Here is a 22,890-nt window from a genome sequence, read left to right on the forward strand (position 1 = left end):
CTTGCAGAATGTGCCATCTTCAACAACAAAATGTTGAATTTAGAAAAGCAAGAGATTGTGAAACTTGAAGCTATCGACAAATTAGAGCATATGGGATCAACAATTATTTTGTCAGACAATTTGAAATCAAAATTGGATTCATTAGAGAAGACTATATCTAAGACAGCTGGTTTTGAAAAGACTTTGAATGTGTGTTTAAATTGCCGAATCATTTTGAGAAGGAATTTACATGTAGAAAGAGGTCTGGTAAATGGATCAATGGGTAATGTTGTTGATTTTGAGAAATACAAAAATAGAGATGGAATAGAATTTTTAAGAATTAAATTTGATGGCATTGAGGAAGTACAGCAAATTGGTCGTTGTTCTGCTAGGTTTTTGCTTGTTAAAGACTTATATGTTCGCCGTAAACAGTTTCCTGTTTGCTTGGCATATGCGGTGACAATCCATAAATCGCAAGGTTTAAGTGTAGACTGTGCATTGGTGAATATTGGCAGTTCTGTGTTCAAGGAGGGTATGGCATATGTGGCATTGTCACGAGTTAGAACTTTATCGGGATTGTACTTGATTGACTGTGATGTCACAAACATTTGTGCGCATCTAGATTGTGTTAAGGAATACAATAGGTTAAGAAGAGAGTATGCGCCACATTTGCCTCAATATCCTTTGTTTGAGAAACGTGTGGTAGGCCAGAAACGTAGAAATATCAGTAATAGTAGGGAGGTTGTTGCAAAAAGACTAAAAGTCAATGAACCGAAAGTTGTTAGCAGAAAGAAAGTGGATTCTGTTGAAGATGTTGTTGGTTTTCAATTTGAAAACAGTTCTGGTGTCAACTGCTATGCAAATGTAGTTGTTAATGTTCTCTTTTCACTAGAGAGTTTAAAAGAACAGATTGTGTTCAATTCAGAACAAAGTTTATGCTGCTTGTTGAATTCTGTGTTAGAGAAATGTAGCACTGATCGAACAAAAGTAGAAAGTGTGTCTGAAGTTCGTTATCTGTTAGATGAATGTTCAGGTCAAACAGACTTCTCTGAAAATAATCAGCAAGATTGTCAGGAGTTTTTAATGTATATGCTTGATGTATTGCAAGATGAGGGTGTAGATGTAGATCACCTGTTTGGGCTTTCTTATCAATGGCAGCATGACTGCGAGAACTGTATGGTATCAAGTACTACTAGTGTAGACTCAGAAAGATTTATATATTTAACTTTGCCAGACAGTAAATCAGTGTCCTTTAATAAGCTAGTAAATGCAGCGGATCACAACATGGAGTGTAGCCAATGTAAATGTGATATGATGTCAACATTATTTATACGTAGATATAGCCAGTATGTCATTTTAATGATCCAACGTTGTAGGCCTGATGGATCAAAATTGTCAACTTTAATAAAAAAATTTGTGGCTTCTCAGCTGTCAATATCAGGGAGGACTTTTGTTACTGTAGCAATTATCTATCACAATGGTCCATCAACAACATCAGGACATTATACAGCTTACTTAAAGTCTGGAAACGGCTGGTCATTCTGTAATGATTCCGTTGTAACTTTCAAAAAAAAATTGCCGTTTGACCTTAAAAATTCTTACCTGGTGTTTTTAAAACCAAAATTTTAAGTAGAGGGAATGTAAGTCTGCAATGCTGTCTAGATTAAAAATCCAACTATATAAACCTGATGCAAGTAAGTCTGCTTCATAGTAAGCAGTATCAGTGTCATAGGAAAAGGAGAACATGAGTGACAAAGAAGAGTAAGATATTAGTAGTCCAGGATTGTGAAAATAATCTCAAATATTTTATTTTTGAAAGTTGCGAAAATAGAAAATGTCGGGATTTGATTGGAAGAATTACAAGACTTGCGAATCGCGGCAACATGATTTGGCCTAGTGGAAACATGTGATATAATGAGAGAAGTTTTTTTTCTATGTAACATATTTTACGTATCGATGGAGGTTTTCTTTCAGAAAGTGGCGGGCTGAAAATATTTATAGCACAACAGAGTGGATGCTGTTTATAGGAGATCGTTCGACGTCATTGAAAGTAAGTTAATTTTAAGGAGTTTTGAAATCAGATTTCTTAGGTTGTATGGGTTTTTTAAACACAGTCATTTTGATTGTGTTTTTTTTTCCCCGCTGTTACATGATGAATACCTTCAAGTCACTGATTTAAGTGAAATTTGATACATTCTGAGAACAGCAAAAATAAACCATTTAACATGTATAATTAATGTTATGCTTTTTGTCCTTATGATATACATTTAGAAATGTGAGGTACATATGGGTAAGCTGAGTTCTGTAAATATCAATTTTAATGCTTACAGTGCTGTACTTCTGGGTAGTGTTTTTTTTAAAAAAAGAAAAGAGGCCTCACCTCAAAGAAAGCTCTTGAAAGCACACATCTTATTTGCATCCTAAAACAATCATTTAAAATGTTAGACACAATTTTATGATGGCTTTACATCTTTTTTGCGCTGCTATTGCATCACTATTGTGAGACATTAGCAGTGCAAAAAAAACACCATGTTCCAAAATAGGCCTCAGTTCATCAACATCAAGATACAGTTTCTTTAAAATATATATCTTTAGGATTGTGTAGGGCACGTAGAGAAGCAGAGACTTCTGTAAATGTCAAAGTTGTTGAAAAACTGTTTGTTTTTGAACCTTTTCCCTTGTCTTTTCTAATTTTTAAATACATGTTTTAATATTTTTGGAAATGTTTGTTCTCTGTTTTACAGATTGAAAGTATGAAAAAATATTTTAAAAAGGTAACAAGAATTATAAGGTAAATGTTTTCTACTCTTTTTACCCGCAATGCACTGCTGATGATGTCACTGACACTATCTCTCATTTACTCTCTATAGCTGTCTTTCTTTTTACATTATTCTCTGTTTACTTCCCTTATACTAACTCTTCTTTTTTTTAAAAAAATATTTTTTTTGGTTCGCTTCCAGTTCGCGAACCGGTCAGCGAACTTGAAGCGAACCAAAAGAAATAGAGCTTGCCAGAGTGATAAACATTCTAGCAATTTTGTTTGAAAGGGGAGGTAGTTCTGAAAAGAACTGTTTTTTTTTGTTTTTGTTGTTTTATTTATTTATTTATTTTTTCTGAACATTTTTTGATTTTTTTGTATTTTTAGAACTGTTTTATGTTTTTTTTGTGTTTTTTATGGAGGGGAAACAACAAAAAACAGGCATTGAAAACGGCTCAACAGGAGCAAAAAAAAAATTACTTCTTGGGTGCATTAGGGCATTTATGGTTATTGAACGCCATATTAATCAGGTTGACGCTCATGTTGCCATACGACAGCATAGCACCACAGTATATACAAGTAAACTTGATATGTTGGAAATTTGGTTGGATGTTTGGCACAGTTTCCTGTGCCTCTCTTCCTGTCAAAGACATTGTAGAGGTAGATCTGGCCACAGGAGTTGTCGGGGGATTGTCTTCTAGGTCCCTTAACTCAGCCCGGCTGTAGTTTAAGGGATGCCACCTGCTCATATGTCGATGCATCGTATAGTTGCCCATACTGTATTTCTTCTCTGTGCCTCTAGACAATCTGTAATCACAGATGAGGCAGGTGGCATATTTAGCATTCACCTTCTTTGATCCAGGAGGGATGGAGAAAAACTGCCAGATGAAACTTGTTTTTCTCTTTGAAACACGGGGCAACTCTTGGATAAATTGTGGTTGCTCTCTATCTTCTTCTTCTTCTTCCTCCTCTTCCTCCTCTCTGTTAGAGATAAATTGACTAGGTGGTCCTCTCTTCTTATGAGGAGGTTGAGGTGGTGGTGGGGGTCCACCAGCTGCAGCAAGTACAGAAGCCATTGCTCAATTGTAGGTAAATGGTCTTTCTCTCACCAAGATGAAAGTCAGAGTGAGGAAATAAGGAGGGGTTTACATGATTTGGGAAAAGCAAAAGTTCTGAACCAATGAAAAGTGTTATTTTTAGGTCACATGACCTAGTCATACATCATTTGGAAACCAAAAGTGAAATGAACCAATGAAAAGTTTGATAAACAAGTCACATGACCTGTTCCGCTTACGTTACGCGGCGCGCGCCGCGTCCCGGATCGCTTCCGGTTCGCGGTCCGGAGCACTTCCGGGAACGCTAACGCGCCGCGTCATTAGACGCATTACGCGACAACGTGATACGTCGCGCTTCCGCGACGCGTCACAGTTCCGCTAACGTAACGTTGACCGGTTCGCGGACTAGATCGCGGCATCAAGATGAGCTAACGGAAAGCTTCCCGGTTCGCGAACCGAAAGCGAAGAAAAAAAATATTTAAAAAAAAATTATCAATAAACATCTAAATATATTTTGGGATTTAAAGAAGAATACATTTTACAGCTACAGATGTTAGCTTTTAAAAAACCAATGAAATTCACAGAAAAAACCATAGGTTATAGACCATATATAGTTAGGAATTTGCATTTACAAAACCTTGAAAATTCACTGAAAAAACCATAGGTTATAGACCATATATAGTTAGGGATTTGCATTTACAAAACCTTATTTTACTCGCATAAAACCATTGAAATTCCATATATAGTTAGTTGCGCTAACTATATATCGCGCACCCGCAATCCACTGCTGATGATGTCACATATTACATCATTCATGACATGGTCAGTGACATCACTGATGACATCACTGATGACAACATCCAGTGACTGTATGTTTCTGTAAAGTGTAAATATGTCTTACATATTGAAGAATGAGTGGATGTATCAGTGTCTGGATGAAGGATTTAGTAGGTGCATGACTGACTGTATGAGTGAGTGATTAAATATGTCTCACTGAGTGCATGGGTTAGTGACTAAACTGTCTTAATTTGTGCATCATTATGTCTGTTGTTCTGTAAACTGCTGCATGTGTTGATAAGTAGCTATATGAGTAACTATATGGGTTATTGATTGGTAGCCCAGGTATTTGTATGGGAGACTGAGTGTGTGTGTGGGTGGCTGGGAGGTGTATGACTCTGTGCATAGATGTGTGAGCAGTGGATTCATTAGATGTATGGGTTCAAAAGTGCATGTGGAAACAGCTGTATGGGCGGTTGACTGTGTGCATGAGTGTATTGGTGAGTGAATGGATATCTCAGTGCTACATGTCAAAGTAAGTACATATGTAAAACACAGTACATGTGAGAGTTGACATATATAAATAACTGTGCATAAGAGCCAGTGAATGTGTGAGTGGCTGTATGGATCATTGTGAACTTGTATCAGGGATTGTATAAGAGAGTAAATATGTGTTAGTATATGTTTGAATAAGTAAAGTTTGTATAACTGTATAGTTGAGGAAATGGAGGTGTGATTGATTCTTTGCATGACTGACTAGGTGTGTGAGTAACTCCATGGATGAGTGACAGTCTGTGACTGTCTGTTTACACTGATTGTATCTAAGGTTATATTAGAGTCTGAAGAGGTTCATCGTATTATCACATGAATGATATCATCAGTGATGTGATCAGTAATGTCAAATGAGATGTCATCAGTGATGTCATCAGTGATGTCATTTGAGATGTCATCAGTGATGTCATTTGAGATGTCATCAGTGATGTCATCAGTGATGTCACTGACCATGTCATGAATGATGTAATATGTGACATCATCAGCAGTGGATTGCGGGTGCGCGATATATAGTTAGCGCAACTAACTATATATGGAATTTCAATGGTTTTATGCGAGTAAAATAAGGTTTTGTAAATGCAAATCCCTAACTATATATGGTCTATAACCTATGGTTTTTTCAGTGAATTTTCAAGGTTTTGTAAATGCAAATTCCTAACTATATATGGTCTATAACCTATGGTTTTTTCTGTGAATATATATATATATACACACACACACACACACACACCCACAAGTAGGGTTTGAACCTATCTTTACCATTTTACCAAGTGTATACCTTTACCATGCATGCCTTTACTACGGAAATGTAAGTATTATACAGGTACGTATGAGTCCTTTATGTATACATAGAAAGGGTTTATACTTACTTGTAAAATACTTACATTTTCGTGGTAAAGGCGTGCATGGTAAACGCATATGAGTGGGATAAATTTCTGTTGTAAAGGTAAAGATTGGTAACTTCACTCGCGTTGTAACGGCCGCTTTGTAATGGCATGCGTTATAACGGAATGCGTGGTTCCGCCATACGTTCAAAATGAATGCAAGGATGCATTTTGCACTAAGAAATAGCACTAAATAAAACAGAACATGAATAGAGAACGAAAGCAGCTGCTCATGATCGCCAAAATTGATGCAAGGATACGTTTTGCGCTAAGAAATAGCACTAAATCCAACAGAACATGAATAGCGAGCTCAAGAAGCTACTCCGCTCGCTAAACATGCTCCTGTGGTAAGATTTTTTCCCAACTTATTACCGACATTTAGTGCTATTTTCTTGGTGCTGCACCATTACATCCAAAATGGATGAGAAGATGCATCTGTTGGCTAATAAACAGCAATGAATACAGCAGAACACGAATAGCGAGCAATCTCTCGCACTCGCTAAATGTGGTCTGGTGGTAGGATTTTCCCCCCTAAATTACTCTTAATTATGCAAGGATGAGTAATTGTGTAACTATAGGTAATTCTTCATCAAAGAATAACTCAAAATACCTAAATTCCTTCGATGACTCTGGTGTAATTGAAATTTCACCCAGGCCTGGTGATGATTTAATGGAATGAAATAGCGAGAATTGTAAGTAACACTGTAGGTAAATTAAAGACATGTACACCACAACGCCTCATTGTATGCTTATATTTGAGACCAAAGAAGGGTAACCCAGGATACAAGTTTGTGGCACTCTCCCTCATCCTAGCTAACATGCCCTCTGACTGCAATGCACAATGGAGAGAACTGACTGTAGTTGAGAGTGAACAAGAAAGAGGGACCAAATTATCAGGGTGGCCTGCCCAATGCCAAAACTGACTGTTCCTTGTAAGTCCCCAGGTTTCAATGTACCTATTGACTGATATAAGAAGACCATATTTTGGTGATCATCTAAAGGACTGTGACACATCAATCGCTTGGATTTATAATGCACACCTATGTCATACACCTACCTCATTTATGCTCAGCATTGTTTGTTTGTTTATTCATTAAATAAATTATAACAATAGTTTAAAACAAAATAGAATCTTGAACTGGTTCTCCCTGGACCAGAAACAAGCATCCTGGGATCGTCCATCATTCGTTCTTTTTTTCTTTTGTCACCCTAAGTGGTAGTTCATGGGTCCTGTGCTCACTGTGCCACTGGATTCAAGCTAGCTTGGCTGATGATGGGTGATACCCCAAAACCGTTCCCAATATGCTTGTTTCTGGTCCAAGGAGGACCTGGCATGGCAGTTTGGGCTGGACTGTTCCCATGGGGAGCAGGGTCAAGACTGGTTTGCATATCCAAACTGCAAACTGGGTCCAAACTGGGGTGGCATGGTGAGTAAAAAAATACAATGGATTAAACTCAGACCTGTGACTGGGGTGGATGTTTGATTTGTTCATCATTTCGTTCATAATGTGTTCTTTTTGCTTTTGTTGCCTACGTGGAAAGGGTATGCCCAGACGTGGGTCCCATGCTCACTGTGCTACTGGATTCAAGCTAGCCTGGCTGATGAGGAGTGATGCCCCGAAACTGGTCCCAGGATGCTTGTTTCTGGTCCAGGGAGGACCTAGCTGACAGTTTTGGCTGGACTGTTCTGTGGAGAAGCGTGGCTCAATGGTTAGAGCGGCAGACCCTGATGCAGAGGTCTGGCCCGGGACAAGGGTTCAATTCCCGCCTCGGCGGCTCTTGGACTCAATTTCCCCGGACCTGATAATTCTCGCCTCGGTGCCTAGTCTAATCATGGGTCCCACTCTGTGACTCTGAGCAATAGCTTGCTTAATCTCCACAACGGCCCCAGCAGCGCTGTGGATGCCTGGCTTCACCTTGGGGGTGCCCAGGAGTGGACATTTCACAGGAAAGCCAGGATGGGTTCCACAGCGGTATGAATACAGCGCTACAAGGCCTCCGGGTAGAAGTGCGCTATATAAAATACACTACATTTACATTTACACATTTACTGTTCTCATGGGGAGCAGGTTGAAGACTGATTTGGATATGGCTGGGTCCAAACTGGGGTGGTGAGGTCAGCAAAAAAAATGATGGATTAAACCCAGATCTATGACTGGGGGTCAATGGTTGATTTGTTCAGCATTCTGTCTATCATTTGTTCTTTTTGCATTCCTCTTTGTGAGAAGCTATCACTAGTGGTCCCTTTGAGAAGCTAGCAGTTAGGAACTGCAGAAGCTGAGACTTGAGTCGAGTGTTTAAAGAATGGGCTCCTTCAATGTGGGAAGCTTGCACCAGCGAAAGTTAAAGAGGAAGTACTGATGGATAATGTGAGAAGGTGCCATAATGAATGTTGAGCTGGCAGTTGTGTGTACTTCAAGTTCAAGTTTAGCATTTGTATAGCGCACTACTCACCCAGGGGGTCTCAAGGCGCTTGAAGGGCGGGGGGAAGGGGTAGTTTACTTATCGAATATCCAAGTTTTTAGGTGCTTTCTGAAGGAGAGGTGGTTCTGTGTAAGGCGGAGGTGGGTGGGGAGAGAGTTCCAGGTTTTGGCCGCTAAGTGGGAGAAGGATCTTCCCCCCATGGTGGATCTATGGATGCGCGGAATTGCGGCGAGAGCTTGATTGGACGATCGCAGTTGGCGGGTGGGGGGTGTAAAAGGACAGGCGCTTGTTGAGGCATTCAGGTCCTAGGTCGTAGAGGGCTTTGTGTGCGTGGGTGAGGAGACGGAAGTCTTGGCACTGGTGAGCCGACTCCAGCTGCACCAGGGCTTCAGCATAAAACGGTATAACTTCTCAAAACAGGTCCACGAATTGTGAAACTCGCACTCAGAACATATTCAGCAGTAATGTTTTCACTGAAATCAGTCTTCAGCTTCACACACACATTTTTTGCAAATCTCATACTGTGTGCTCGTTTCCAATAAAGAAACTGTTTTAATGCAACATTTATCTAATAAGCGCGGCTTCTTCCAATCCCAACGTGTGTCTCAACCCGATAAGAACTCTGGGGCATATTTATGGGAATTGTGGCGCAGGGCAGCATAGCAATTTACCTTGCTGTGCCTCCCTGCGTCAAAGGGAAATGGTAGGAAAGTGCTGTATTTTTCCAATACAAGCATTTCTGTCTTCCCACTGCACTGGCACCGTTTTGACAGCCTAGTGCCAATGCAGGCACACTTGCACCATGGTGCAAGGGCGCCTGTGTTGTAGTCAGGATTGTTAATGTGCAGGAAAGCGACCTTCCTGCAAAAAAAAAATTCTTAGAGGCGTTTTTCTCCTTCAGAAAGAAGAAAAAACAAGGAGAAATAAAGGTATTTCCCCTTGTCACGCCTCACCTGGGGAGGTGCATCTTTTTGTTGCATTCCCAGGTTTACTAGGTTTGGTAAATTTGGCAATGCGTCAAAAACCATGGGGCAGATTTACAAGCCCCTTGTGCCACTTTTGCGTCATATTTCCCATGTTAAAAATGACGCAAAACTGATGCAAGGGGCTTGTAAATATGCCCCCATGGGTTTTGCATGGAAACACCCACCACAATGCCCATCGAACGCCTCTCTTGCGTAGCGTAGTCAACGCATCGATTTGCGATGTGTTGCATTACTCTATATATTCTGAAGTTGTTCAAAGCCACGCAAAGTAGCTTTGTGTGGCTTTATAAAAATGACTTAGAGGTTTGTGTTGTGTATGTACCATGTTGAGTGGTGCAAGCATGACGCAAAGCCCTCAAAAATATGCCCCTCTATTTAGAAGAAAGGTGGACTGATAACATTTATTTTTTTAACTCTTCCTACATCACCGGTAAATGGGGGTGCTCACAATGCTCGCGCATTTGAAAACAATGCGTGTCTCTACAGCGAGTTTCATCATTTCTATGAGCTTCAATACGACTGACTTTGAAGCTGGGGAACCTGGTTGGAGTCTTGGCGAAAGACTCAACATCCTACGATTCTGGGCAAATCACTTAGGGGCATATTATCAAGAATTCCAATCGAAGCCCATGTTAGATGTGCAATACGGGATTGTGGTGGTAGTGTTTCTCAAGATGAGAAAGCGTCCGCACATATAAGCAATACAATTCTCTAAGCACGTATACGTGTAATGGAAATTATATACTATTCTTTATTTGAGGTGCTCTGTTGTCCTGTCAGACACCCACCACCAGGAGTGTTGAATTAGCAAAAAAAGTTTTTGCTAATATTAAGTACCAGAAAGAAAACAGGCAGTGTCAAGCACTCTCACAAAATATGTAGAATTATTGTCATCAATCACAAGTTTTAAGATTAAAGTTCATTGACAGGAAATGGACTTCCAAAGTACGGATCCAGACCAAGCGTTAGACTTCAAATCTTTATTTCATAAACATTAAAAATATTTCCAGCTTGTCCTGCCGACACGTGTTTCGTCTCATGGAGACTTTTTCAAGGCCAAGAAGACGGAGATAGTGCACTGATATTAAACACCACGGATCTTGTTATCTAATGCAGATGAAACCGAGTTCTAAGGTCACACCGGTAATTTGAATCCTTATAATCTTGTTCACTAGTATAAATTCATAAGGAACATAGAGCGATGTCCAGAGTAATTGTCCAGGTGACGCTGCGCTAAATGAGTGACTTATCATGGTCATCGCTCAAACTTAAGAAAAGACGATTCCACCTCCACGCAGCAAGATTTGTGAATTTACTAAGTCTATCTTCTTTTACTCTGAACAATTACTCTGGACATCGCTCTATGTTCCTTATGAATTTATACTAGTGAACAAGATTATAAGGTTAGTGTCCCCCTGATATATCCTTTTCGGACTCATATTACCGGTGTGACCTTAGAACACGGTTTCATCTGCATTAGATAACAAGATCCGTGGTGTTTAATATCAGTGCACTATCTCCGTCTTCTTGGCCTTGAAAAAGTCTCCATGAGACGAAACACGTGTCGGCAGCACAAGCTGGAAATATTTTTAATGTTTATGAAATAAAGATTTGAAGTCTAACACTTGGTCTGGATCCGTACTTTGGAAGTCCATTTCCTGTCAATGAACTTTAATCTTAAAACTTGTGATTGATGACAATAATTCTACATATTTTGTGAGAGTGCTTGACAATGCCTGTTTTCTTTCTGGTACCCATGTTAGATGTCTTCACATCTAACATGGGCTTCGATTGGAATTCCATAGAGCATATTATCAAACCCATTATCGCCGCTTTATCGGCAGTTTCCTGCCGATAAAAGCAGCAATAATATAGCGAGCTTTCTTGATAATATGGCCCTAAATCTCTCTGTGCCTAAATGTCCGTCTGTAATGCAACTGGTGCTTGTGTAAAGCACTTTGATACCTTCGGGTCGCGTTTGCGCCATGTAAAACTGCAAGAAAACAAAAAAAACATTGCACCAACAAGTGTACTACTGACCAGTGCAAATATAATACTTTGTCCAACCAATCGATGCCAAGGAACGCTAGAACTACATCTAGAGAGTGTATTATGTGCTTAAAATTAAAATATATATGTCCAGGTACACCCTGTCCCTGAGCACCAGCTTGCTTTTCATAAGTGCCCGAATACCAACATTAAACCCTGCTGAGACGTGTAGATACACTCCCTTTCAGATTGAAGAAGTGCAGTGTCCCAGTTCTGCTGCAAAATATAAAGTTTGCATTTTTCCAACATCTTCGTCATAGCAAATATTGACGTTGCTCTGGCAACTGCTGCAAAATTAATTTGCTGCTAACATGAAGTAACGCCAAAAGAAAAGAAAAAAGTTTCCTTGATCCACGTTGGCCTTGTAGTATCTGCAAATAAAGTTATTTTCATAGATCCATGTTTGTACAAATCCGTTTCTACTCAAACTTTTCACTGTTGCCATATTGGAAATGTCATCAGCCTTATAATGTATTGGTGGGCATCACCAGGCGACTTTGTCTCAGGCCTGAGTCGAGCACCCATGGGTTTGAGATAAACGGGCTCAAAGGAAAGAAAATACAAAAAAAACGCCAGTTTGGCTTTTTAATAAATTGCCGTCATCAAGGCAAATATCCAAGCGGATCCACTGGCAGGTGCAATGCACTTTTATCGAAAAGATTTCCATGTGTAGTTCAACGAAGGAAGATAAAACACTCCTCCTGTAACCCAAACGTTGTGGACGGAACAAGCTTGTAGACAAACTTAGCTAGCTAGCCCCCACAGCTCGCTCGAACCTCCGCTGCTGCCGCGCGATTGGGCGACCCACTCCACGGTGTAACCTCCTAGGGCAGATTTACAAGCCCCTTGCGCCACTTTTGCGTCACTTTCCCATGTGAAAAGTGACGCAAAAGTGGCGCAAGGGGATTGTAAATCTGCCCCAAGTATTTAATCTCCAAACGTAACTCCACCTCGTACTGATATAACTGACTGTTTGAACATTTGCTATGCGGTCCCCGACACGTACCTGTGCGGTGGTTAGAGAGCCTCGCTGTGCTGCTGGGTCCTGCACCTCGCTCGGTCCGATCTGCTTCCTCCTCCCCTGTCAAACTCACGCTCAACCTGGACTAGTTTCCTTGGTTCTGGGAACGCTGCTTTCTCAAGTTGGTCTGTCGGCTCCTCTCCCAATCTTTACTGGCCCCTCCCCCTGTACTTCACTCCGACTCGGGCTCTCTCCCTCCACCCCCATCACTTGCACTTCCCTGGGCTTCTCTCTCACGACCGCTTCCAAAGCCTTTCTTTGTATCAGCGGGCAGCGCCATGAAAGGACCCAAACAGTCACGAGGCACTATGTTAGTAAGGCTCTTTCAGTAAGAGGCATTGCTGTCCGATTTGCTAACGTTCAGCTGGGTGCTGGAGTGGCACAAACGGTTGCCTTCAACAGTCGCGCGCAAAGGTAACGTGAGAATAGTACTTAATTCCACTGCATGGGGTAGGGTCAAATCCCTGCTAAAGTAGGAGCAACAGGGTGGAAGAAGGGCTGACACCCAGAGGATTCCACACAAAGTCAGATCAACTAAAGTTACACATAGGAACGCAACCTCAATATGCGTAGAGTCCAGGGGCCAGATGTTTTCAAACTGTCACGCAGCGCAACGCAGCAAGCCATCTTGCTGTGGTGATCTGCGTCAAAGGGCAGGAGTGCACTGTATTTCACATTGTTCCTGTTCTTTCCTTGTGTTGTCGCACACTGTGCTACCTTGCGCCTATACAGTCACCCTTGTGCCATTGTGTATGGGTGCCGGCGTTGTAGATAGGGTAAATTTCACGGACCGCCCATTCTTTGAGCCACTTGTCTGTTGTCTTTGAGGAATTCCTTTCCAGGCGCCTTTTGTCCGTAATTTCGGACATCAGAGTGATCTGCGCTGCCCCCGCCCACCCCCTCCCCTGCAAGCAGCCTGAAAGTTCTGGAACTCACTGCAGGGGTCAGCTCGCGCCCCTGCTGTGATCAGTGGCCTGCAGTGCCCCCTCGCCAACCCCACACAGATTATTATCAGGCCCATTATCATTCTGTATATCGGCCTAATTATCACATACAGAACGATAATGGGCCTCCCTGCGGTGACAGCATTTGCTGGGCCTCCTCCTGCCCCAGCCTGGGGCATGGCATTCTTCTTGGTGTCAATTTTTTATTTTGTTTAATTTAATTTATTTAATGCATTTTTATATAGCGCAGACTTTACCCGAAGGTGTCAGACCTCTGTACAATAGAACCAATTATGTTAATTTTCAATTGAAAATCCAGTTGAATAAAAAAAAAGGTATAATTTATAAATCCTGGTGAAAATAAAGAAACATTTTAAAATGACAAAGTGGATAAGTGAAAAACAAACTAATAAAGAAAAGGGGAATATTTTAGCAACATTTATGAAACAGTACGAGCTGTAGAAGCATTTTGAAATGATAAAATAGACACATGTGGGTTGTAAGAGGTGCGTTAGCTTGTGTTATGTACATTAGTATGCCCTTAATACACCTTGGTCCGTGCCGAAGAGGGAAGTTTAAGGAAGAGTTGGTTTAGTGAAGTAATTTCAAAATCAGCTTTTCACAAACCTCCTGGATGTTTCAAGTGACAGGTTGAAAACAGCCCAGCAGAAAGGAGACATTTTTCTTGGCATGCTGCTGTATAAGCGTAAAAATTCCGAAACCAAACTTTGTTAAAGCAATACAGTATGTCAAACAAAGCATAAAAAGGCAATAAATGCAGCTATTAACATGAGTGTTGGAAGTCCATGTCCTACAATGGTTGGCATCTTCTACTTTCAGAGTTCACAGACCTCTTTGCAATGCTGAATTTCGGCACCAGAACTCTAATAGATCACCTGTTCTTCAAAGAAGAAAATGTGCCTTCATGATTGCCCTGATTGTGAAAGGTCATACATGTTGCATGAAAGGACTGCTGCAGGCAGCAGTATTGCTAATTGTGAGTGCTACTTAAGTGTATCTCAGGAATGTCACTATTACTACAGTAAAGGTGCAGCAATAATGCCACATGAGCCATCCCCCTGGCCCCCCACACTCGCAAGCAGGAAGAGATACTAATTCTCTATTGGCTGATTTCAATCAGGGTGGGCTAGGTCAGCACTCTCCTAGCTGCACACTTCTGACTGACTGGCATTGATTGGTGTGCAGTGTCAAACTGGCATATAGGGCAATCTGGCAGTGGAGAAGGGCTAGCCTGACAGGTCAGTGTTTTTCGACTGCTTTTTGGCCTGTTTTAATGTCTGGTGGGCATGTTGTTCTTCTTATGCGTCTTCAGAAGATCAAAACTTTCCCATTTTGTAAATATGGACCACTGTTTTTTGTCTATCTGCTTCGCAGATGGGAGTCACTTTTATTCTTAATGCCTGGGCCTATTTTCTGTCCCAGGCCAGCCCTGTTGATGTGGCCAGATCTAGATTTAGAACCAGAGTGAAAACCAAATGGACTACTCAAGATAAACCAGGGAAGGCAAGTAAACAATCCAATTATACATATTTTCATTTAAATCTTATATTTGTGATTTATTTTCAATAATGGTAAACTACAGATACCAGGATGTAAAGAAAAAACAGCAAAGACATTAGGAGCCAGGTTTAAGCTCTTTGCGGAACCCGAGAATTGAAGAGGAGGCTCTGACGTGGAAAGGGAGGTTGTTTTATGCTTTGTAGGATACATGGGAGAAGGCAAGGCCTCCGGCTTGCTAGTGACAGTCTGGCTGAGAGGAGGTTTCTGGGAGGTGTGTAGCAGTGTATGTTGATATTCAGGTATGCAGAACTGGTTGTGTGAAGTGCTTTGTGTATGTGTGTGAGCAGTCTGAATCAGGTTTGTTTGTTGATTGAGAGCCAGTGTAGTTCCCTGAGGTGAGAGGTGGTGTGGGTGCGGCAAGAGAGGTTGACTGTTTTAGAACGTAAAATTATTGTGTCTGTGCTTCTTAACCGGTTCAATGCTGATGACGGAACCGCTCCGTCATCAGCTGCGGTTGGGCTGTGCTGATGACGGAGCAGTTCCGTCATGGGCCTGGCGCCGTGCCTGCGCGGCGCGTTCTATTGAGCGGGCGGGGCCAAGACGGAACCGCTCCGTCACAAGCACAGCCCAACCGCGGCTGGTGACGGAGCGGTTCTGTCACCAGCATGCGGCCGCCGAGCGGCCACCCCGCCCACTTAGCGCTGCGGCGGAATAGCCGCCGCAGCGATGTGGTTAAGGTGGGCCTCCATGTGCAGCTGGGTGAAGGTGCTGTACAGCATCTGTGCACTACCGTAGACTGCACTCATCAAGTGGTGACATAGAGCAGGGGAACACATTTATGTTCAACTGTGGACAAAAATGGAAGGTAGTTTATATCTGCTATTGACCTTAAGCCATGACTGTAGGGAAAGAACACAGGTACTGAGAACCTGGACAGCAGGGACCCAGTACACCTGCATCAAAAACCAGGCACATTGTCGGGGGGAGTACTGCAACAGAAACCCAGTTTCCTACGGCTGGCCACTTGGAGAACTGCACTTTAGTCCAGCACTACATGTCCCAATTCGCTATATTCCATGCATGCTGCTTTCAATCTCACAATGTCACTCAGATATGAGATGCTAGTAACCAAGTCCACCCGAGCAGATCTTCCTGACCACTTCTCTCACCAAACATGCCTGCTCAGGACCATGAACTGTAAACAAAATATCAGACTGGACAACCCAGTGCAGTAACCATATAAATAGATCATGATCATATAAAATACCACAAAAAGACCTGCACAGTTGATCAAAGCTGCATGCCTACCAACAAACCATGAAATGCACAATTGTGTCAACCTGATATAAACTTATTTTGACTTCTACTTGTGTTGGTTGTCTATTTAGTTATGTAATATTGTGCAACCGTCTCTGATGTGTCTGTAAAATTTACCTTTTGTCATGAATTTTTGTCATGAATTTTGACCTTTTTGTCATGAATTTTTGTCCTGAATTTTGAACCTTTGTCCTGAATTTTTACATTTGCCGTCCTGAATTTGCAACCATGCCAGTTGGTCACCCTAGTTGTAGCAGGATTGTTTTTGTATAGGAAGGGACACCTTCCTGCACAAAGACACTCCTCAGAGGAATTTTCCTCTTTTTATGTGTGCTGCAGAATGCAGCACACGTAGTAAGAGGAAATAATGAAATAAAAAATAAAGATATGTGTCCTCATTATGCCTCGCCTGGGGAGGTGTTGCATTTTGACACATTCCCAGGTCTACAAGTAATGGTAAATATGGGAATAAAATCAGGGAACAAAGATTTCAGAACCTAGGAGCAGGACAGGGACGGGAACAACTAGGCCTCTCTGCAAACCGGCGAGCAGTGACGCATTCACCCTTCTTCTCGAAAAAGTATCTTCCAAGTCTCTCTCGCAAGTCTAAACCACACCCCTAAAGGCACCCCAGTTATACCCTAAAACCTACATGTCCGTCCCACATCAGTTGAAACATTTCACGTAACTCGACAGTTAATTGGTCGACTTAGGAGGTGGTCTGTCACACCACTGTCACTTCATTCAAGGTTTGGCATATTCATTGTTCTACTTCGGATCACTGACAGAATATAGAATGCCAAATATCGATCTACCAAAATATAGTGGACAAAATATAAAATGCAAAAATATCGAATTCCTATCTGCAAACAGGTAAGTACAAAAATATCGACTCAAAAATATCGCTGTAAAAAATAAAGTTAGTCACAATATCGACATTTTTTAAATGTCTTAAAAGTAATTTAAAATTAATGAAATAATAAATATAATGAACTAAAACATACTCAAATCTACATAAATAACATTAAAATTAATAAATAATTAATGTAATAAAAAAAATAAACATACCATTTTATTTTTTAATACATATATATATTAACGTAATATTAATAAGAAATATACAATATTTTTACCGTAGGATAGCGGGAGGGTAAAATCTACTATTCCCACTCCAGTGAGTGCAACAGTAGGGAAAACATTGGATAACGTAGGGATAAAAATTACTATTCCCACTCCAGTGAGTGCAACAGTAGGGAAAGCGTTGGATAGCGTAGGGGTAAAAATTACTATTCCCACTCCAGAGAGTGCAACAGTAGGGAAACTGTTGGATAGCGGGAGGGTAAAAATTACTATTCCCACTCCAGAGAGAGCAACAGTAGGGAAAGCGTAAGATAGCGTAGCGGTAAAAATGACTATTCCCACTCCAGAGAGTGCAACAGTAGGGAAAGCGTTGGATAGCGGGAGGGTAAAAATTACTATTCCCACTCCAGTGAGTGCAACAGTAGGGAAAGAGGTGGATAGCGTAGGGGTAAAAATTACTATTCCCACTCCAGTGAGTGCAACAGTAGGGAAAGTATTGATGATTTAATATATTAATAAAAAATAATTAAATATCAATACCAATAAAAAAATAATTAAAAATAATTACCAATGTAATATTATGTAATAATGAATCAATTAGAAATACAAATACATATTAGTTATTAAAAATTAATAACCTATTCATAATTAATTAACCACTAATTAATTGTCAATAACAAAAACTAATTAATAATAAAAATCAATACCAATTAATAATTAACAGTAACATGATTATCAATAGACAAAAAGTATTTTTAATATGTAATTAATTACAATTAAATTACTTGCCACCCTAGTCCCCTATAAACCCACAACCGCTACAGAAAATAAATTAAGAAAATCATCATAATGATCAATTAATCCATTAATACAAATTAATTACCAATTAATAAAAATGTATTACCAAGTAAAAATTAATTAACAATAAATAAAAAATCAATATCAATAAATAAATAGAAATTATTTACTAAATTACATTAAATTACTTCCCACCATATTCCCCTATAAACCCACAACCTGTTACGGAAAATAAATAAAAAAATCAACATAATTAGCAATTAATCCATTAATAAAAATGAATTACCAATTTATAAAAATTCATTACCAATGAAAAATTAATTAACAATTAATTATAAATATATACAAATAAATAATTTTTTTTAATTAAGTACAATTAAATTACTTCCCACCCGATTCCCCTATAAACCCAGAACCCGCTACAGAACTAAAAAACAAAATTAAATTAAAAATAATTAATAATTGCTAAAAATATTATTTAATTTAATATCATTAAATTACTTCCCACCCTATTCCCCTATAAACCCACAACCCACTACAGAATTAAATTACGCAAAAATTAAATAACATAAAAGTCATTACTTAAAAAGATTAAACATACATTACAAAAATAATGTACACTTTCCACACATATACTAACATACAAAACACTTTAAAAAATGTGATATTATTAAAAATTCAATATATTTTAATGCCTATATTATATACTTCGATATTTTGACTTCTATATTTTGACAATCGATATACTTACCTTAAATTCGATATTTTTAACCACTATATTGTGTCCATTCGATATTTTGTCTATTCTATATTTTACTTCGATATTAAGTCCATTCTATATTTTTTTTCTCGATATTATGTCTAGTTACCTTCTACTTTCATTGCCATAGCCTAATTCTTGCCTCGTTCTCACAGTTTTAGCACATGTTACATTTAAAAACTTTTATTAATAATATTCAGCAATGTCCGTGGAAAGAGTCTTTGGTCCCATGGTCGGTTACATCCTTTGGCAGTATCTCAATATGCTCCTTCAGCGTATTGGCCTTGAACCTTTGTTCTTTCTTTGCAGCACTCAGCACTTCTGGCTGTTCCATCATGACATTCTCATTTTCTTCCCAGTCCCTCCATTATCCGGCCTAGTTAAGAAAAAGGGCGTCTTATTCGGCTCACTATAGCAAATGAAACCTAGACATTCATGAATTATTTGATAATGCACTTTTCACTGTTTACTACCCACCTTTGCACTATTCCCTGGTAGCTTTTTTCCTAGCATAGCTTTATGCAAAAGCGGTATTACTTATTATTTCAAAGCAAGCTGCAGCATGCAACTATGAAATACACATGCTGCCTAGTCATGTATTATTTCTCGTTTCTTTTAAAGCACAATGAAAATACAGTTTTAGTTCCTTTCATGTATTATTTCACGTAAGTGCATACATGCACAAAGCTATTTCCCTCGTGTTTATGTAAGGTGCACGTTAGATTTCTATCACTACTTACTGTTAGTATGAATTATGGGGGTATTCATCTCAGCAGGTTTCTATTTGCGAAATCCTGCACCATCAGCTGCCTTCTCCAACACTGTCTCCCCCTCCTGGAGTGAGCATGGCCTGAGCCAGGCAGGATTGGTTTATGTATGCCAGTAGAACTTTGGTTGTGTCAACTTCAAAGGGAAATGTATTATAAATATTGGGGTACTGACCCCATGACTTTGGAACTCTTTAGGATCAAGAAACCTGCCAAGAAGGAGAGCCGGAGAAGCGGTGAGGAGGGACTACCACTTTTCTGCGCGCTTTACTGTGTTGGCCTACAGTGGCTACTTCTGTCTTGGGCAGTAAAAAGACTGGACTGAACTTTCTACAACTACTTCTTCTTCTGAGTATCTCCAAGGGTTTGAAGTAGAGCTTGTCCACTGTTCAATACGTCCAGGAACAGCAAAGACTTCACCTTCCTATGGGTACCGCCTCTGGGACCATGTGTTTCAGTTGCCACAGAGGGAAACCGCAATCCGACACTGTCACCAAGACCACCAGCGGTTGTATGACCTGAAGGCACCGCAGAGGGCACAGCCGCACTTCGTACCACAATCCTTGTTCCACCGATGAGGATGTACGGCACTGAGCTGCTGCTAACACCGCGACCTGTGGGCACTGCACTCCGCACCGCCTCACTTCATTCAGCCGCCCCCGGTCTCATCGACGACAATGCTGATAGCTGACATTGCCACTGCTGCCTGCACCATGGTTTGGGGGCAGCGCTCGTAAGTTATCCGAAGCACTGCTCCGTCCCACACCGCAGTCTTAGCTCGCTGACGCCAGCCCCATTGATCCCAGATTATCAACAGACGCCGAGGCCTGCACTGTGATGCACAGCACTGCAACAAGCACCGTCCCACTTAGCATGGCAGCTCGGGTCCCACCGATACCGCTGGACGACCGCCACCAAGCCACTGCCTGCACCGTCTGTGGGCACTGCATGCCACACTGCTCTGCTCACACTACAGCCTCAACTTCCTCGCCAGCCATCCTGCACCACTGCGGTCGACCGAAGCAAAGGTACTGTTCGAGGGTCTTCCGACTCCACAGTCAGGCTGCACCGCTGCAGTTGGCCGGAAACATGGGGTTTGTTAGTTCACACCGCTGTGGTAGACCCGGATGGAGCTATCCACTACAAGGAACTATTTCCAAAGTCTATTTTTGATTATTGATATTTTTGAATGACTGTAAGTTGGATTTTTATCGTTTTGGGCTGGCTTTACGCAGATAAATATTGCCTATTTTTCCAAAGCTGGTGTGGTGTCCTTTTGTAGTGTTTTTACTGTATTACTGTGAGTTATGTGCAAATGCTTTACACATTACCTCTGAGATAAGCCTGACTGTTCATGCCAAGCTACTAAGTCGGTGAGCAGGAGTTATTTTAGAAGTGTAACTCCCTTATCCTGAGTAGGAAGAGGGATCCCTACTCGGACAAAGTGTAAACCATTGCCAACTAGAAACCCCCATTTCGAACAGTATCAAAATCACTATAATGCATGCAAACTGGTGTAACTAAGTGACAGCCATTCAAAGTGTTATTGTCACTCATGCTAATGGAAATATGTGATGGTCAGCCTAAGTAGTACAACTTAACTTGTTGGAAAATAAAAGCCAAAATTTAGTGCCAACCAAACACAGGAGTCAACAATGGGCAATCATGAAATCCATAAGAAAGTCACATGGAATCCACCCCCTTCTCTACTATGCCCCCAGACCACATTGAGCTGCAGTGGTGGTGGTAAATTAACCAACACAGACACGTGGTGCTGTGAATAGAAACACATTTACTCAGAAGACTGAGTAGGTCCTAAACAATTACAGAAATATTATCAAGTGGAAGTATAGATTAAAAGGTACTACCCATATCAGAATTCCTCGAACAAATTGTACCATTCCTTTGAACGAAGAACAGACAGTACCTCTGCAATACCAATGCATGTGAAGGTAATTGCGGTACTGCACCCACCTTCCTCCGGCACACTCGATCGCATGTACCTCAGTGCACAGTGCATCAGCGATTTCTGTCCTTGTGTCACATATTTTAGAAATGATCATGAACATCCCACCACCACACGCAAGGTTTTCTAAACAGGAGCCCAATATACAACAAGCACATGGTAGCTTCTATACCTAAATAATTAGAAGGGGTGGTATGCACACCGTAACTTGTCACTGTTAATCCTTATATTTCAACAATCGTCAGGAAGTTGAATGCGTAAACTCGACACGTGCCTAGCCCTGTGACACACTGTCATAAAACGATGCAGCGGGGAGCGCAAATACGTTCCACTCCCAGTCGCACTGCGAAAATGGATACACCATCCAACTTATAGTTCCACCTTTAATTTTTCTCCATATAAAGCCATATTTTCCCCACGTTGTATACCAAAATGTTTGTACTCTTCTTTTTAGCCCACATATATGGTTTCTTGCATTTTTTCTGCTCCTCATATTCTAGATGTGTCCATCCGGACTTCTTCAAGAACACGCTCAAAACGCAAGGTTCATTCCAGACAGCATGTCTTTATTAACACCAATGCATTTCGGACTTATACCAGCCCTTCGTCAGGGGTAACTGCAGATTAACAATTTAAAAGAAAATATGCAGTTACTACATTATCCTTTATATAACATTTAAAGATTCATCTTGTCTCCAAAAAATATTTTGCTTATGAAACCGTACAAACACAAACCCCTTCCCAAATGAAGGACTTCAACCCCCCAACACCAATCTATCCCCTTCCCCCACTGAACTGTGCCATAAAATATGAATCATCCCACGTTTCCCACTGTTACCTAACAACATCCTTTTAACATAGAAGTTCCTGTGCCAAACCCCTCCATCATTGAATTAATCCCTTAGCCATTTTCCCTTTCATCAGTGCCTATAATGTACACACATATGATTTTGCACCATCCACTAACATAGCACACCCAAACAGGAAAAGTAAAGACATTCTCCATCAATGTACTGGAAACATGAGATGCGCAGCAGAGCTTCAGAAAATGTAATACATTTCACAGTGAAACATAACTCTTGGGATTTCAGATGTTGAATAATTAATGTATCAATGTTTTTAACATGTTTCTTACAAACAAAGCACCTGATTTAGAGTTTGGCAGACTCGTTACTCAGTCATGAATGTGACTGATATTCCACCCACCAAGCTCAAAATTTGGCCCAAAGACTTTTTAAAGTGTTTAATACAT

General features: G+C 40.6%; 1 protein-coding gene across 1 annotated transcript in view; it reads right to left on the reverse strand.

The window, feature by feature from the left end:
• The window catches only part of LOC147659087 (proton-coupled zinc antiporter SLC30A1-like), a 93,549-nt gene extending 80,945 nt beyond the window's left edge, over nucleotides 1-12,604 (reverse strand). The window contains exon 1 of the mRNA XM_086951980.1: nucleotides 12,471-12,604. The gene's annotated coding sequence lies outside the window, so the exon portion shown is untranslated. The remainder of the gene's footprint in view (nucleotides 1-12,470) is intronic.
• Between the last annotated feature and the right edge of the window lie 10,286 nt (nucleotides 12,605-22,890).

Source organism: Lissotriton vulgaris, unplaced genomic scaffold, assembly GCF_964263255.1.
Source record: "Lissotriton vulgaris unplaced genomic scaffold, aLisVul1.2 SCAFFOLD_1834, whole genome shotgun sequence".
In the NCBI taxonomy this organism is placed as follows: domain Eukaryota; kingdom Metazoa; phylum Chordata; class Amphibia; order Caudata; family Salamandridae; genus Lissotriton; species Lissotriton vulgaris.